The sequence below is a fragment of the Durio zibethinus genome, unplaced genomic scaffold (genome assembly GCF_047325235.1).
Source record: "Durio zibethinus cultivar Kanyao isolate XHJ-2024 unplaced genomic scaffold, ASM4732523v1 HiC_scaffold_30, whole genome shotgun sequence".
Taxonomy (NCBI): domain Eukaryota; kingdom Viridiplantae; phylum Streptophyta; class Magnoliopsida; order Malvales; family Malvaceae; genus Durio; species Durio zibethinus.
Genome location: NW_028322653.1, coordinates 422493 through 439771, shown reverse-complemented (window position 1 = coordinate 439771; position 17279 = coordinate 422493). Strand labels below are relative to the sequence as shown.

General features: G+C 44.8%; 1 pseudogene across 1 annotated transcript; it reads left to right on the top strand.

Moving 5' to 3' along the window:
• Positions 1-1036: 1036 nt before the first annotated feature.
• On the top strand, positions 1037-16837 carry LOC149510535 (uncharacterized; annotated as a pseudogene). The gene has a single exon (XR_016335288.1). The product of XR_016335288.1 is annotated as an uncharacterized LOC149510535 (transcript).
• The last annotated feature ends 442 nt before the right edge of the window (positions 16838-17279 follow it).

Here is a 17279-nt window from a genome sequence, read left to right as displayed (position 1 = left end):
ACAACTCTCACTCTTCTCCCGTAATTCCTGCTAACCGGTGCATCTATAGGGGAGCCAGGGCTTCCTACTTTCCTGTCAGACTCCACGGCAGCGGATCAACCGGATTCGTTCCTATCTTCTCAGCCCAGGTGAAGGGAGGGCGAGATGTTCCGATTAACAACTATGGATTGCTCTCGGAAGAGAGTAGAGCGTTGAGAGCGGTATCTGGATCTTTTTTATTAAATGGAGACAATCAGTCGAATGATATGACTCCTTCTGGAAGTCGTAACCCGAAGAAAGTTTCTTTTTTCCTTCCAACTAGTGAAGATCTCGGAGGTTATGAAAGGCTTTATTCTTCTCCTAGTGTTAATGCCTTTGTCCGGAGGCCTTCTTGCACCAGCTCTTTAAAGACAAAACCCTGTCTTAGTCTATGTCCCACGACCTGTGGTATCGGCAGTAGTTGGAATCATCCACTTTATCGATCTCGGCGGGTCGCTTACACGGAGGTAGAGTCAGCTAACCCTTAGCGATCAACATGTCAAAGATGGCGTCTACCTTGCTTTCATCGAAATCTTCGACTTTAGAGAGTCGTTCTTTGAGAGATATTTTTTTAGCCTCCTTCTTTTCCATCCACGAATGGAGATTCCTTTCATTCAATGGATCGATCCCCTTTTCTTAAGGACTCTTCATTTGAAGTAAGGAAGTGTCGCTCCTGCCTCGAGGGTCCGGAGGAGGAGTTACAGGCCGGATACTAGCTGTAGGCGCTCGTAGATCAAAGCCATCTTTGCAGCTAGTGGCTTGCTCAGAAGATAGAGTCCTTCCTTTACCATTACAATATACTTATTGTAATATAAAAACGAATGTAAGACTACCTTACATTACCTTCTTTAGGATAGAACCTGGGTTAGCATTGGAATGCATTTGCCCCCCTTAGGAGATCGCTCTGACGCACGAACCCATTGCTCTTGAATCTGGGGCTTAAGCGGACAAGCATTGGTGCCGCGCAAACAATGTTGAGTTCAACTGGGAAATAGAGTACTCACTAGACACGAAAGAAATGAATCCTTACTTCATCAAGAAAGGAGACGGAGAGCCACGAACCTACTTTCCTGTGCCGGAGGAGAACCAGAAAGAAGTAGACCTTGATCCATGGCCGGGTGCAGAGGAGGTAGGGACGGAGAAAACGTGCTTCATACGCCAGCGGTCGAAGATCGGAGAAAGTTGGTCTAGTCCTATACTATATATAAAGCGAGTGGTGACATCGCAAGAGAAAAGCATTTTTTGAAGTATTATTCTCAAAGCAAGAGATTAAAGTAAGAACCAGCAGAACTTTCTCATCATCGGTCAACTGAGGCTCTGAAACTCGCTTATTCCTCTCTAACACTTTCTTCTGTGTATTCCTTTCTAACAGTTAGTTACCGGCCCGACTACCAAACTCTGTTTGCTCAATGAAAAGTGAAGGTAGTCTACCCGCATCGTCAAAGAAGATATCATGATGCTACCTTTTGCGAATGACAACAGTATGGTGATTTCGGCTTTTCTAAAGGGTGACATTGTAGTGTAGGTTAGATTCCTACTTGTTGAAGATCTATAGTGATGTTATAATGACAATTAAGTAGTTACAGTAGTCTGCCTATAGTCTCATTTATTGCCGTAGATAACGAGATCACACTCTCGTTGACTACCTGCTTCTAGTGCGACAGAGAATGCAAGCAAACAGAGTCGCCGCTGCCTCGTCTGAGAAAGAATTAGATTAAAGGATTGACGAAAGGACTGACTCGAGCCTGCACAATACTTGGAAATGGGGAGACCGGCAAGCAAAACCACCTTCAAGAGCTCGAAGGGCGGACAATGGATAATGTTTCCTTTTATTATGATGGTTATATCATCACGTTAGATGCTTCCTTCGGTTCCTCCTTTATGAATGAGGGACGAAAAGCAATAAGGCTTAAAAGGTAAGGCGGCTATGGAGGACTTGGTTTATTTGTTTGAGAGACGCCTGACGGCTTCTATAAGATTTGCCCAACCCTGGAAAGAAAGGGGGAGGAAATAACTCGTATCGGGGGAGGAGTAGGAGACAGACCCACTGAGCTTTTGTAGGAGCAAGCAGACCGAGTTTCAGACCTAGGGTAGGAGTCCTTATTTATTGACCTTGAAGTTTCGGCATGCAAGTAAGCACGAAATTCATAGAAGGAGGCAATGGAATCCTATCACAATCGGAAGATTCAAATAGGCATAATAGCCGCCCCGTCTACCCGCTATTGGAATAGGCCACACGTCTTAGTCACCTTCTTCAGTGAAGGAAGAAGCCCGCCAGCTTACTATACTAAGGGAAGAGGGTACTATTTAACAGTAGTAGGGGAAGTCGTCCCGAAGCGCAACCAGACTCTTGTTCTTCCTCTTCAGCGGATTCGGATGGGATCGACTAATGAATATGGTTGTAATGGGTAGGATAAAACATGTTCTTATCGGTCATCGCTAGCTGCCGCCTCATAGTAGTGATACGCGTTGGGCGCAAGGAAAGACCCCACTCTAACTCCCCTCATTGCTCTAGCCGGACCGGGAGAAACTATTAATTGGGGGTAGTGGCCCCAGACGAGGGATAAGGACGAGAGATGGGCAACTAGGTAATATAGAAGGTCGACCCAACCGAATCTGTTCGATTCCATCAATCACTCCGTGGGGACGGGAACATGTATCCCTCCCAACCTAATTCATAAAGATTTTTGTCTAAATCCGCTTTCGGCCTATCGATTGAACCGGGGGCTGCTGTTGAGCACTCTTTCCATCACCGGATTCCCTATGCGCTGATTGATGCTTCCTCTCCGACTCAATGAGACCACACTACTGAGTGAGCTTCTTTCTGGCGCTCTTCCTAGGATTCCTAATGCCTCTTGCTTCAACACAGAATAAGGTCTTTTCTCGACCACTTTGTCATCATGATGAAAGCACAGTGAGTGAGTCTTCTTTCCGAGTCGAGTACTAGGCAGTCAATGTAGAGTGAACTGAATTTGTCAGACTTTTGAGCCCGGTACCGAAGCAAAGTACTCATCCGAAAAGACGGTTTGATCATGCCCTTTGTCCTCAACCCATGGTTCCCCTATATTTCCTAACTTTCGCTTTGCTTTCTCTTGAGCCCCCATTTCGTGTTTTTTAAGATCTTTAGAGGTGAACCCACATAGTGGAGCCTTCGTGTACCAATTTCAGTGGTTGAGTTTCGCACTCCCGTCATCTTCCTCTTCTTTTTAGAAAGTCTCATCCCAAATAGTCATCAGAAACAAGCTAGCCGAGCATTGATTTGGGTGTGTGGGTGGGGTATGATGCCCCAACGGATGGATCTCCATCAACATGAGAGTTTTCCGAGGGAATGAGGAAAAATATCTGGTCGAACCAAGCTTCCTTCTCTCTCTCTTGCTTCCCCACCTGTGACTGAAGCTTCCACATGAGCTTTACTTTCCTATCTGAGTAGACCGAAAGTTCGACTTTTTGGGAGGGACATTAAAAAGGTAGCTTTCTCCCTGGAACCTTTTTCGATAAGTCGTTCAATCCTTTCCTCTTGATCAAATGCATTTCGAAAAGATTTTCACAACACAATGGACTCCCCTACTGCACTGAGACGGACCCAGACCCTCTACCGAAACGGCTCTGTACCTATATGTTCTTTATCTCAAGCGATAGCTTTCAAGTGCCCGACCCAAATCTGGATGATCTTCTCTTGATCAATGAGTGAGAAAGCAAGAGCCAGTCAGAGAGTCACCATAGCCAAGTGATGTTTTCAGGTGGTTCAATCTAGAAGTGGGACGAAAAGAAGAGCTGTCGTAGAGTAGTCTTAGTCCTGTCTACCTTTAGATTGCCCCTATCTATCAACGGGGGACCCCCCGAAGAATAGGAAGCTTCAAGCGATCTGGGATCCCACCTTTGATCGAGATGAAGGTGTAGTTTTCACTAGGAATCCCAGGGTTGCCGATCAGGTGAAGTAGTAGTTTCTGGGCACAAAGGATTCACTCGCGATTATAGGCCCGCCAAAGGGAAAGCGCACAGGTCTTCAAAAGAGACAAGACACGGTCTTTCATTGTCCGAGCAATGGCTCAAGCATTCAATGTCAGATTGTTGCTCATCGAAAGGGGGAGACCCATTCAAAGCTCAGTGGTAGCACTCGACTTCGGTACTAGGCCTGACTAGATGTTCGGAATCTGATGACCAGATGCTCGGAAGTGAAAGAGGGAGCACAGTACGCACTGATGAGCAGCCCGACTTAGACGACTAATGCCTTCTCCCAACCTCAAAACCTTTTGAGGGAAAAGAAAAAGCGAAAAAGAAGCAACTCCTTGAGCGCTAGGAGAGGGACGAAGCGACTGAAAGGAGAGGGACCGCCAGATTGAGGATGAGGAGGGGGGGAGTATGGAAAACGAGATAAAGGTGTGGTCATTGGAGGAGGAGGAATACGAGGCAATGAAATTGTTTGATTTGCTTTTTCTTTTTATGCCGATTCACGTACAAAACCCCTTCAAGCAGTTCATTCTTCGCCTTTGGTAGACTTTTTTTTTATGGCCGTAGACGTACACTTCGTATGCTTCTGCGCTCTACTTTAGCTGGCTTACTACTTTATGGCGTACTTCCGGGACTATCGCACATGACAGGAGCTGGTTTGCTAGCTTATTATTGGACTGATTTCCGGGTACACAAGTTCGGGCTTGCAATAGAGCTGGCTATACTTGTTATGAAATGGGAAGGAGGGAACTAGGCCTACTAAACTCTACCCCCACTACGGTATAGCTTCAACTGGATTCCCCACTATACACTACAAGAAGGGTATTGGCCCTTCCCGGAACAAAGGCACTTGCTGGCTTCCGCTCGTACATACTTTTCTTTTCGTTTCAACTTCAACCGCTATCTATTAGAACATCTAAAAAAGCTGCTAAAGCCCTACTCGCATAAGCAATCTTCCTAGCTTTACGGGTCAAAACCCGGCTATGGAAAGAGACGCTTCCTTGCTTCAGGGACTCTCGAAAACGAATTGGGACTGAAACTGGCCTAGAATAGTTTGGAGGGGAGGTTACCATACTTTTCTTTTCAGGCTAAAGCTTTAAGGGACTTTTTATAGGGCTTGCGAAATGCCTTATCATTTTGACTCTTGAGTCAAACTGGCTTTGGACACAGGTGCAAAGCAAGTCTATGCGGAAAGGATAGGAAAAAGCTCTATACGATACGCGAGTAGTTGGTGGAATACGAGTAAGGACTTTGTTTGCCCAAGTCCCTTGCTTGAAGGACTATCGCACTTGTTGTGGTACTGAGACTGTCCCTACCACTACCCTTTAAAAAGCTGGAAATAGGGAACTTGCTTTTGGAACTGCCTTTGATCTTAGGCTTGCAGCTACTAGGTGCGTACCCTTGAACCTAGCCCTCTTTTTGGGCACAGGCATTGAAAGACGGCTTTCGGAATAGGCTTGTGGGTACTAGCTTGAGGAAGAGAAGGGATTTACTATAGTTGTAATGGCTTGTGCTAAAGGAACTGACAGATGCCATGCCACGATCAAAAGATAACTTAAGTGGGTAAGGCATTCACTTAAAGCGAAGGAATTCTAGGTCAGTGCTTTTTTTTCTCTTACAGAATAAGCTGCTATTGCATACCTTGTTACAAAATACGTAGCTACGGAATTCGTCTAGTCACATGGACTCTTATCTACTTTTCCCACTGTTCGAGTAAGCGCTTCTAGTCTTAGCAAGCAAGTCTAGGACTTAAGGACTGGAATAGGCAGCTAGACTTTGCCTGCTTTACTTACGGATAAGGAATTCCCGGTCTGCGCTTGCCATTCTTACGGATAGGACGACCAAGTCGGCTGGTACCATCTATTGAAGAGAGTCAGTTACACTAAAAGTTAAAGAGGGGTGAGGGAGATTACGCGCCAACTGCTGAAAGCACCGAATCAACAGCAATGTATCTAAGGACTAAACTAAGTCCAGTGAGTTTCATTTCCAACTGATTCTTCATCCCCGAAGTAAGCATACTTAAGCTTAAAGCAGGAATAGAAAGATAGTCAGGCCATAATAGAAGGGCTCTGGCTAGAAGGCCTAAGTTTCATTGTCCCATGCATTAGCCACAAGGCACCCGACAGAGTCTAAATAACCATTTTGTTTTGGTTTGGTTCGATCTCCTAAACGCCGGCAGGCCAGAGGAGAATGATTCAAAAATGGCTAAAGAGTGAAAGTCCTTAGCCTTAGGTGCGTGAATTAGATCAGCATGAGTTTGCCATCTTGAACACTGATCTTTATTAACGACATCGTGACAAAGATATCGCTAGTGATGCCTTTTCTTGTATTGTTTATTAAGATTGATCCAACTTCGGGCTTTTAGTATGATTCCTACATGACTCGATCAATAAAAGAAAGAGTAAGCATCCCCTGGAACTTTATAATCCTTCATCAACCCTGAACTTCTATCTTTCCAAGCTTTTTTCCTCAATCTGGTCGGGGCGAGGAAAATAGTCTTATTTTGTCTTATAATGGTAGGAGCTAGGAGTGGATAGCATATACCCGCAAAGCCTAAGCTATCGTTTCACACTAATCCCGATATTCCAAAAGAGGCTCGACCAGAATAAAAAATGCTGACACAAGGTTTGTAGTTGAGCCAGTAGCTCGAGTTGCAGCTGATTTGTTGAATTCAGTTCTTAGGGAAAGGAAAGGGGTTACGGATATGATCCCAAGTTGTCTGTCCATTGAAAGGAGAGGAGCCAGCAGATGAGACAGGAGCCAAGGATGAGAGATAGGATGGCAATCCCTCTTTCTTACTCTTCAACACCCAAGGAATAAGCGGAGGCATCCCGCCCATGAGAGCCCACTCCGCCCGTGATCAGGAATAAGAAAGATTTTCAAGGCTGCCTAGGGTCGGTCAGTGGAGAGACAGTATGTACGTATGAATTCCCGCCATTTGCTACTTTTCTTTCCCTCTACGAGGAGAATGCCGCATTGGAAGCCTAAGCGGAGTTCTAGCTATGTCTCTCTTCCCTGTCCTTCCCCTCCTCCCATAAACAGATCACAGTGAGATCCCAAGCCTCTCCCTTTTCGTTTTCGAGGGGAAGTCTAGCGATCAAGCCAGTTAGTCATACCATTGAACGAGTGCAGGGATACCCTAGGAGGCGAGTAGAACCCAGCAGTACACCACCTTCCAACTCAAAGGAAGTGAGTCCTTCATGCACACAACAAATGAATTACAGGAATGACTTTGGATTTAGGGCTAGGGCTCTTATCTTAATGCAGGCAAGGAAAATGAAATTGGCAAAGGGAAGAAGGAAATCGACAACCCCAACTAGCTAGGAACTTGGATCCCATAAACCCAGATCCTAGTTAAGAGGGATTCCCAGATCTCGATCCATCCCTAAGAGTGCACCTGCGAAGTAGAAATAAATTGGATAGCTATTAGTTATTGGTTTGGTTATTTATTCGATAGAGGCACTCACTCTAATAAATAAAGGGGTAACTTAAACTCCCAAAAGAAAAGCCTAAGATAAAGGCATTGATTCGTAAGTACTAGGGTTCCACTCTTTCTAATTCTTTTAATTCAAGTCTTCCTATTCCTAGCCTAGCAGAGAGGAAGCTACCCCCATTCCCTGGGTGATGGAAAAAATGTTCGGATGTTCACAGGTCTTCGCCGTAAATCAAGCTCCCCCTTAGATTCGAGGATAGGAAAACTAGCAAGAAGGGTATTACGCTTCAAGAGAAGTGGAACTAAAGCTTCCTTACAGACTCATTTTCTTACCTTTTTTTCCGGATGAGGATTCTACAGAAGATGATGTAAAAGACTCAACGCTTCCTCCCCTTTCAGAAAGACTGTCCTACCCGAGGGTTAGTAGCTAGCGAACCCCAAAAAAACTAATTAGCATTCCTGCCTACCGCTACACGTGGGCGCAGGAAGCTATTTCAATCGGTTTCAAACCTAGCAAAGAGCGCAGAAGTGAGACGGATTCAAATTCCCTGTATCCTAACCCTACATGCGTAAGAGGGCTCGCCCGTATTCCGTTCGCTGGTTAAGAGCCAAACCCTTCTTGCGAATCTGCCTCCGGAAAATAGTTATTATAGAGCATCCTCCTGTGACTCAAAGACTAAAAGCATTTCCCTTGGTATAGATTTTGACTGATGATAGGGTTAAGGAGATAATTCCTATTTCTTACCGCTACGTGGGTACTCTAATCATTCAATTCTAAACCTTCTCTTGTTTGTGGCCACTACAAAATTCTCTTTCTCTTTTTTTGTTTCTTACCTAGCTGGTGTAATTTAAAAACCCCTTTGTTCATAGGAATTACATAAAGCTTTTTTTTGATTGTTCCTAGGCTCGTCGAGACCTCTTCTTTTTGTTTTCTCCTAGGTTTAGGCACTCTATAGATTAAGACTAGAGCTAGAGCAAGTAAGAGAAGAGAGGGAAAGCTAAGGAGAAGACAAGTCATTAACTCTCTCTCGTGTCCTTCTATCCCCACCGAGGGGGGAAACGAACCTTTCCTTACTCTACTCTCGTCTCGAGTTGCCATCTCTAGAGTAGGAGTCATAGTACCGTATCAGCTAGAGTTGTCTCTCTTGCTAGAGCTAGAGTTAGAAGCTAGAGTTATAGGCTATAAGACACAGGAAGGGTTAGGTGAAAGGTAAGGAGAAGGCTTCTTCTTTTATGGGGAATCGGTAGTTGAAGGAGGTAGACTCGTATAGGCTTGATAGACTCTTTTAGGCTTTTAGCTAGGTTAGCTAGGAAAGAGAGAGAGAAGGAAAAGGTCTTAGACACGTGTTTAAGTGGAGGGAAAGCTACAGGTCTTGCAGAGCCTCCCTTTAACACGGGCTTAAACAAGCTCCTCTAAGAGGGCTATCTCTACCTCTGATTCACCACCTCCGGGCAATGGAGATTGTCAAAGAAAAGTTGAAGAAGTCGATAGTCGATTTGTCTTTCTTCTTTCTTTCTTCTCTGAGTCTCTCCTTGCCTTTTTCGGAGTATGGAGCCAGCGTCGGTCAAGCATAGCAGCCGAGTTAACGAATAGGCAACAAAGAAGGGTCACCACTCCTTCCTCTATCCGCACTCGACGTACAGAAGCAGTTTCAACAGAGTTGTCTGCTCCAAGCCGGAATCCTTTTCACGATCGAAATAGGCTACATTTGGATGGGTAAACCTGTTATCAATGGAAGTTGGTTTCGCCCCTTAAAGAATCCTTCCTTTCTACGGCCTACAGACAGTCTTATATGATGCTTGCATAGGCCCTAGAGATTGCCCTTTTGAAAGTAATAGGAAGGGTAGACCTACGAAGAAGCTGCTACCTCTTCAATAAGACTTGCACTAAGTAACTCTTTTTGCAGCATCTAGATGTTTCTAAACGAGGTAGGTAGATATCGATTTTCATTTCCTTGCCTTTCCAAGGTAGCCCGTATACCATGTCGGGTATTACAATGTGCACATTTCTTTCTCGATTCCTAAGCGATCGGTTAATCGTATTCAATTCCCTTCTGCATCTTGCCTTCCTTCTGAGCCAGTGTGTGGGTGACACTTCAAGACAGAGATAAGATAGAGATAGGGGATAGGCTGAAGACCAAGCCCATCTTTGTGACAAGACATGCAAGCCAAGGCCAACATCCGGTTGCAAGACGAACTCCTTACTATAGGACACCGAAGTATGGCATTTATGGAATATCCGGAAAGAAAGGAATTCAATAAAAGGACATGAAGACGGGAAAATAGAACTGCAATAGATAGAGATTCATAGGATTCCGCTCAAGGAAGACTTTTTAGCTACAGTTCAAAGATGTCTTGTAATCCCGCAGTTAGGAGACTTGCTCCCCGCTTGCTGAGCTCTGTAAATTGGCATAGCTATTGGCCTCTTTTGCAATCAGTTTCGCTACAGCACCTGCTGCTCTAGCTAATTGTCCACCCTTTTCCAAGCCAAGTGTGATTGAACTATACCACAAGCCTATAAGCCATATAGCTTCTATAACTGCCTCAGTAACTTCCATAGACTCTGCCTCTTTGGTAGATAATGCAACTGTATACTGTAAAGTAGCTTTCCAACTAACCGCACAACCTAAAAGGGTAAAGACATACCCTGTGAAGGATCTCCTCCTATCAAGATCACCTGCATAATCCGAGTCAACGTAGCCGGCCAAAGCACAAAGTGATGACTGAGTGCGAACAAGGTCCAGAATGAAAGAGTCTGGGAAGTACGAACCAGGCTTCTTTGTTAGATGTGACAAAAGTCTGAGTCCTATTCTGAGTTCTACTCTATTAGATTTGAAGATAAGGATACATTTATTCATTTATGATATTCCCAGCATTCGTGGCAGCCTATTGGTCCTTGTTGATCAGCGAAGGATATAGCTAAAGAAAGACCTGCATCTGTCTTTCATTCGGACTTAACTAACCCGGAAGTTTGGTTATCTGAGCTAGCCAATGCCAATATTGTTAGTGCAGGCTGACCGGCAACAGAAGGAGAGGGTGAATGCTCGACAATCAGGAGAGGCTCTTCTCCTTTTTTATTATTTGAATAGTGTGAAGGCCACTAGGACCTTCTTTTCCTATACGTACATCATTTCTTTGAGAAAGAAGGCATAAAACAGTCCGAAAAGGGTCCTATAATGAATGTGAAAAGCAGAATCCTCATAATCGTATGATTCAGATACCTGACGAAATGAACAGATAAAAGATCGGGATAGCCGGGATGACCTATTTCAAGATCAGATGATCCACCAGGTTGTTTGCTTGGGAGGGCTAACTCGGATAGGTCAGATACGAAAGAAACTGCCCATAAAAAAGAGATCGGGTGCCCTTGCCGATGCAGTTCACGATGCGGAGCTGCCAACTAGCTAAGCTAGGTAGTTTGTTGTTAGAATCTCTATCCTAGTAGGAAGATGGAAAGAATATACTATACACTATTGGAGAGTCAAAGAATAGGCCTGTTGGAACTATATCAAGATTAGAATGACAAGGAATATCCGTATATAATAAGTGTTGGGCTCTATCCTTCCCACCCACCTCATTAATATCTGGAGGGAATAATCCGAGGGTAGCCTGATCGATTAAGGGACACGGGCACTGCCAATTATAAGGTCTTTTATCATTCCCATAGGCCAGTTGAAGCGATGACGCACACTGCTTTAAATAAAGCGCAGTGAATAATGCGCCAGACCGCCTAACCAGTTGAACCGTTCTCTAAGAGAACGGGTAAGCCGCAATACAATGTTCCTTGCTTCCAGCTATCCTCATGAGTAATAAGTGCTGTAATAAGTCTCGATAAGAAGCTTCCTCTTAGCTAGTAGGAATAAGCTATGAAAGCATGGGAGCTGTTATCTATTTCTAGACGGAGAATTGATAGACGGAAACCGCTATCTCCTGTATGTGAATATCAATCCAATCTGGTTATAACTCAACTCCTTCTATCTATCCCTTTCTTTCCTGCCTTAGGAGCGAATCTCTTCTTGAAAGCCTTCTTCCCTGATTCTGATACCAAGTAAGGAAGAAGATGGTCAACCTCTCTTGCCTGATATTCTTTTTTTCAGACAGTATTCTACCTTTCCTATCTGAGTAGGAAGCTATTCTACTATCTGAGTAGCGGACTCTCTTGTGTCTTAATTATTTGTATCCTAAGATAGTCCGGTATCTCCCTCTCTATCTAGATGGAAGGTTATAACAAGATGGAAGAAATACTACCTAATTAGATGGGAGATGGGACTTTCCTCTTCTTACTTGACTGTCGGCTAAACGAGATGCTGTTAAAGAATCTCTCTTCTTGTTATGACTGGCATTAACTTCCTTAACGGCACTGGTAGATCTCTAAGGAAGTAGGAGTTCGTGGAATGGAAGCTAGTGTTCCTGTGAGAAAGAAAGAGTATTTAGAGCCAGGCGAGTGCCCAGTACCCCTTTCCCTGTGGGGAATAAAGAGAGTGCCCATAACTGTGGATAATATGTCGGATAGTCTGCATGCCATTTATCATTCTTTTTTTTGAGGTTGCAGGCCTACTAGCGTGGGCAGTGTACCCACACCAGCGGCTTTTTATTCATAGAAAACCAAGTAAAACCAGTACAAAGGAATTCAAACTGAAAAACAAGTTCTAAGGGAAGCCTAGCCTATCCAGTCGTCAGTGTCTTCTGGCCGGGGCTGGGATCGAACTCTACTCCAAGTAGACTTTGTTGCTGAGGGAGCTAACTCCTAAGTTTTCCAAAGAATCTGCCAGGCCATTTGCTTCTCTGTAGATGTGGTTGAGCTTTGGACGGAACCTGTTCAGGAACTGGACCACCTCTCGCCACCAGGTCAAAACAGACCACGGTGGAGTAGATTTGGAGAGCAGCAACTCAATTATGGCTTTAGAGTCCATCTATATTATATATATTGGGAACTAGTCCCAGAAGCTCGCATATCCTGAGCCCCATCAGCAGCGCTCTGAGCTCAGCAGAGAAGAGCCAATACCAAAGAAAGCATGGAAGGCTAAAATGACATGCCTTAAAGAGTTCCTTAGCCCGCCGCCCCCTCCATATAATCAAGTGCCTCCTTTGGACGCTCCATCAACATTGAGCTTCAACTCCCCTTGCAGGGGTCTGTTCCAAGCAACAACAAAATGTCGTTGAAGTCTGCTCTTCAAACTGCAACCTGCATTCCCGAGGAGCTGGGCTTTGTAGTGATCGTCATTCACCTTGGGTCGAAAGGCTTCCAGTGTATGATGCCAGAGACCGGACACCTGCTGTATGACTGATAGAGCTGAGATAGAGACCCCTTCCAATTTGGCTTTCTTTCTCGCCACCCATAGATGCCAACAGATGAAAATAGGTAGAACTGCACAACTGAAACCATAAGCCGACTTCATGTTCCCATCGTAATCCACCGTAACACCCTAGTGAGGATTGTCTCTCCCCACGAGATGTACAGGAAAAATAGTGCAGCAAAATGACTCCAGACCTCTCCGGCAAGATCACCTTCACGGGTCCCCTCGAAATCCTTAACGGCTTTGTGTCCTAGCAGCCGTCCCTGGTTCATTAAGAACTGACACTTCTGTGGATTCAGGGACAAGCCGCGCGACAGACGCCTAAGCACTCCTTGAGCTGTTCTAAGTGCTCCGCCTCTTTTCCGAAGACGCTATAATCATCCAAGTAAATCCTTACAAGGCCTTAGAGTAAGTCATCTTCTCAAAGATAATGATTACTTAAAGTATGAATTAAACAATAAAAACGGCATCCGGTTGTAGGCGTAAATCCAAGACGACGTGACAAAGGTGGTAACTTTTCCTCTTCGGCGATATGAACGTCGATTCTGTAATAACCTATCATATGCGCCGTCCATCCATGTCATTCCCTCTTCTAAGCTAAGATCACATCTTGGAACGGCAACGGGAAGGGGTGGGATCCTTCTTTGTCACTTTTTTAAGTTATATAGAGTCTACGAAGATCAAACTCTTATCCTTTTTATGTTGAGCTATTGGGGACACCAAATAGCTCGTGCTAACTCTTAATATGATACCGGCGTCAAGCATTCGTTGAATCTCCTTTTCCCCTTCTTTACATACAAGCTCAGTATAATTCGGGTTCTTCGTCTAGGCCTTTGTTTCACAGGCTTGGAGCCTGCCTCACACCCACACTCACGAAAGACAAAGCGCCCATTCTGCGTAGGCGGTGGTGCTCCTCTGGTCCTTCCTTCGATCCACCGCCTCTTCCTTAGTCTTTGGTGGATCAGACCCTTTGTTAGGCCTCTCCGTCTTCTCCTCTAACGGGGGAATAACAAGTCCATTACGGTCCAACTAGGTGGGCCGCGTCAAAGTATATCGTGAGTATAAATAAACTTGTCTACCCCCTCGAGCATTCGGATACTTTTTCTGCACAAAAAAAAAAAATGACTACCTTTTTGTTTATCATAGGAAGACCGTCTTATGCAATCCTCACCTCTGAGGTGAGGATTTCGCTATGACACCTGTCCTTTCCTTACCTGGGAGTACTGCTTTAGCAAAGTTAACGGTAGATAAAGTAAGACAGGTCTGGGATCATCTTTCTTCTCATAGGCTGGAGCAAACCTTGCGTTGCGTTTATTATGGGCATGATCAGCTAAAGATCACTGGCATCTCTACTTTTATTACTATTAAAAAACTAGGATCAGAAGGCAAGTCTATTGACTTGTTACCATTTATCTCCGCCATTAAATACCCGGCGCATCTCTTCCTTGCCCGAGAGATTTACCAGTTGACCAAAACTGTATCCCCTTCTTTGTGTCTTTCTGGGTCGGTCTAATACGAGAAGAGAGGGCTCTTCAAGAGAAAAGACGAGAGCAGATCAGTTACTAATTGCAAGAGGAAAGCCCGATAGAGTCGAAGACGAGCTGCCCTAATTAGGGTTGGAGTCTCATGGAGTACCTTTCGGGACATTGGAACACTTTCACCGAAGGCAATGAGTCAATCCGATCGATCTAGCCATGACCCTCAATGCAGGGAAAAAGTCCCGCCCTAAAAGCGGGGGCTACCGTTGAAGAGTCAAACTCAGCTTGCTTTCTCTCCATCCTCTCTCTCACTTAAAGAAAGATAGCTATTCAATAAGCAATTATGAGAATTGAATTCTAATGCTAAGGTGGACAAGACCTTACAACTACAAAATCTGAAGTTCTCAAAAAAGAGGAGATCTCCTGTATGATCCTGCCTTCGATAACGGAAAGTGGAATTGGTTCGGACTTTCATCTATATTACTATCCCCTAACCTATCATATGTTGTTGTTGTGGGGAAAAGAGTCTGAGACTCCATTCAGTTTTAACATGCTGACGTCTCTAGCTTTAAAAACCCGTGTTTTTCGCCTAAAAAAAATTAGCTATAATAGCGCGGCCCTAAACTAGCTAAGTAGTATGTACGCAATAGCGCGGGAAGAGCCCCAGCCCCTATCCTATAGTTTGAAACTAGCTCTGAATCAAAGAAGCTAGCATAGCATAGCGAAAAGATGCTCGACATTATATTATTATACAAGATGCTCAACCTTTTCTCAAGACTATATAACTAATCAATGCTACACTCACTGGTAACGAACAGCAGGAATCGCATACAAAAATTCACAATAAGTATGCCAATCCACCGGTGAAGATAAAGGCACATCCTGAGAAAGAAACTCTAAAATGCTCGCATCTACTCTAAGTAGATGCTTGAGATTTCCCTTCTTCTTGGCCTGATAGAGAGACTATGTCAAAGTCCTCTCCCTCAGCTTCTCTTGCTTTAGCAGACGACCGGCTTTCTACTTACTTTTGTTCCCGCTGCTAAATCCCTAAGTTCAAGTTTCGCTTGCCCGCACAGGTCAGACTATGCCCTTTCCGCAAAGATGTAAGATCCCGGTCATTTTAGTAGCTACCCAATTGGGTAGAGATCCGCCCTTGGGCGCCTCACAGGAGGTAAGACTAGTAGCCGGACAAGTGTTTTAGACCTGACTTCTGGACGCACTTTCCCTCCTAGCTAGATAAGCTGCTTCAGAGATCTAGATTTCCAAACCGGTAATAAAATGTGAGTCTCTCCTGCCTTAGCCAAAAGCTCCTCAGCTTCTTGCCCTTTTCTTTTACTGCTCCTGGGGTCCTTTTAAGCAGTTCTCTTATTATATACTTTCACGGTGGAAGAAAGGACTCAACTCCTAGCATTCCATCTCCAAGCTCACCTCCCGGAATAAGATCCCAGTCCCTCAGCAACCTTGGATCGGGGGGAGCTTACTTCACTTGTTTTCTTTAAGTCACTTGCCAGGAGGGAAATCCAGTAAGGGGGGTAGCGTCTACTAGCACAGGAAGTCGCTATCCAACCGCAGGTTGCTTTCAGCGCACTTAGTCGTCCCTAAGAAGCTGCTGCTTGGCTAACCCGCTCGCTGCTGCAGTGCTCAGTGTCGGTCATGTATCCTGTGTGGGCTAAGAGTTCCCCCTCCTTTTTGTAGGGGGGTTCCCTTTGATCCCGCTCGGGTTTTCTTCCCTTCGCTCGCTGCCCACTTGAACAATCTGCCTCTGATTTCATTTCTCGTAAAATGAAGATCCAGCTTGACTCTAAGCTAAGGACGAGGCAACTAAAAATGGGTGTTAGCGACTCCTATTTTGATGATCGTATAGATTGACCAGGCCTTCGCCGCAGGCGGGTGAAAACTTTCGGGTATCATGTACGGCTGCTGCCCGCTAGAGTCTTGAGAGTATGTTTGATAAGGAAGGCGTTGGTTCGATCGGTCGCTCTTCGCGAAAAAGAAAGTAGGGTAGGGACATTTAGCGTAGATAAGGAGCGCGGCGATCGGCAGTGAGGTGAGGCGAACGACGAAGAGCTAGTGAGTGGGTAAGACAAGGTGTAGCGCAGTCTGGTCAGCGCATCTGTCATTGACTAGTAAAGTAGGTACTGGCTTGGTTCAGGGATTTTTTGTAGATGCGGAAGGCAGGAAAGGAGGCATAGCTCTATTATGGAAAAGGGAGATGAAAGTCTCAATTATGAGTTATTAAAGGTTTCACATTTAAGCAATCATTGACGAAACTAAAGGCCTGGCCTTTTTTGGGATTCTATGGTCATTCGGAAGCGAGTAAGCGAAAGCATAGTTGGGAATTGTTGAGATGATTAGCATCTAGATTCAACAACAATATACCTTGGATCTGTTGCGGGGATTTCAATGAAATTCTGGAGCAGGCTGAAAAGCAGGGTGGGAGTCCCCGACCTAATTGGCAATTTAAGGCTTTCCGGAAAGCTATTGATGATAGTGGTCTTATTGATTTGGGGTAGGAAGGAGATCCGTTCACCTGGTGCAATAGACACCCTTATCCAGACACAATAAGGGAACGCATTGATCGAGTGTTAGCTTCTAAAGATTGGATTGGAGAAGTACCTACCCTGGAACTAAGGTTCAAGACCTTATCCCTTCCCCTTTGGCTTCTGATCAAATTTTCACTCTTGTAGTTTAGCCTTGTGCTCGTGACCACTTAACTCTTGATTTCAATTAAAGGAACTTGACTAGCTCACTTGGCAGACTGTGAAAAAGAAATTACCAATTTGACTTTAGTTATGTGGCCAATATGAGAAGGTTTTGGCTGCTAAGGGGCCAACCGCTGGAGGCAGCTAGTTCTTGCTTTACTCTTTATGCTTGAGTGGGTTGGTGTATAAATAAAACTTGGCCTTGGCCATGAACTTGGACTTTGTTTGAACCTAACTTGGCCCATTTTGGATTAGGAATTGAAGATTGTAAGTGATGGAATGGAATGAAACTCATCCTCTGTATTGTATGGAAGGCACCCCTTTCTAGAGAAGGCAGCCATGAATGCCACTCCATGAGGGCACTCCGCGGCAAAATGAAACTTTCTCTCTTCCTCAGCCT